Here is a 1478-nt window from a genome sequence, read left to right as displayed (position 1 = left end):
TGCCATGGGTCTAGAATGCTCTTCGTCCCCAGATTCCCACATGGCTCACTCCCTCACGTTCTTCAAGGCTTTACTCAACTATCAGCTTTTCTGTAAGCCTTCCCTGATGACCAAATTGCAAACCGAACCTTTCCCCACCCAGCTCCTCCATCAGCTTCCTTGCTCGATCTTCCTGGATGGCATCTAGCATCATCTGATACACTCCATACTTCACATGTCTATTCGTTACCATCAGTCTCCCTGGCTCAAATGTGAGGTCCATAAGGTAGGGACTTCAGGTGACTTTTTTGTTGCCAGGTCCCAAGCACCTATGAGAGTATTTGGTACAAAGGATAAAGAGTAAGTGAATGACAAGAGCATATATTAATGGATTTTGTCGCTTTGTTGGAGTACTTCAGATAATAGTCCTACGAAGATTATTTTAAAATCCATCCAGTACAAAATTTTGGTGACTTGATATATATGTGCACGTCTATTTGTAAATATGAATACCTTGCAGTCTAAATTGCTGGGGCTATTTTTGTGCACATTCTTTAGTCCTTGAAAAAACAAATGGCTCTGAATTCTCATTACCTTCGGTACAACTCTGAATACCAGATGAAGACACTTTTCCACTGTTTAATGTGAAAGAATGAGGAAGATGCAGGAGAAAAGGCCATTTTAGAGTGAAAAGAAGTGCCTGGGTTAGCTCAGCACAACCGCCATTCACTGCGGCAGGACCCAGGAAAACAGAAACTTGTGATAAACAGCTCCAAGCCCCTCCTCGAGCAATAGTGTCTGTCTCTGCCTACCCCCAATCTTCAGTTTTTGGAGATTCCACAATGAACAAAAGAGAGAAACTATGGTTTTTACGCTACATAAAAAGAATTAAATCCTCAAAGCAAAATCATAACATTTCTTCTCAAAACACTTTGGTTTGTCCCCTATTATTATTTGAGATCAAGCGTTAGCGCGAAAAGAAAAAAAAAAGTAGACAATTCTTTGCAGATAACTTGCAGTTCAATAACCTGATAATTATTCATTTCAGCTTAAAGCATGCTTGTAAATATCATTTCAAATGAAGCACTGACTTGATTTTTAATCAATGAAAACTGACATTTGTTGAAAAGGCTTTCTGAATAATTACCTTGCTTTCTTATTACTAAAGCGGATTTAACAGAAAATCAAAACAAACGATATTAATTACATCGTAGCCTCATTATATATTAATAGGTTCAGAAACCAAACATTGAGTGTCTTATAGAGCTGGCTGTAATATTTATATGAAGCTTTATGGTGGAAGTCAGCTTAATTCTAATGCATTTATTTTAGTGCTCTGACCTTTTGCTCTCTGAAAACTTGAGTCTGGTCTCGGCTAGGGGCACAGATATCCGGCATCAACAGTTTGGGCTCATTCCTGAGAACCCTGAATGTCACCGAGTGTTGATTTTCTCATGCCAAAGGACATGAGTTGGCTGATTGATCAGTCACCACCTACC

The sequence above is a fragment of the Pteropus vampyrus genome, unplaced genomic scaffold (genome assembly GCF_000151845.1).
Source record: "Pteropus vampyrus isolate Shadow unplaced genomic scaffold, Pvam_2.0 Scaffold99, whole genome shotgun sequence".
Taxonomy (NCBI): domain Eukaryota; kingdom Metazoa; phylum Chordata; class Mammalia; order Chiroptera; family Pteropodidae; genus Pteropus; species Pteropus vampyrus.
Note: the sequence above shows the minus strand (reverse complement) of the source record.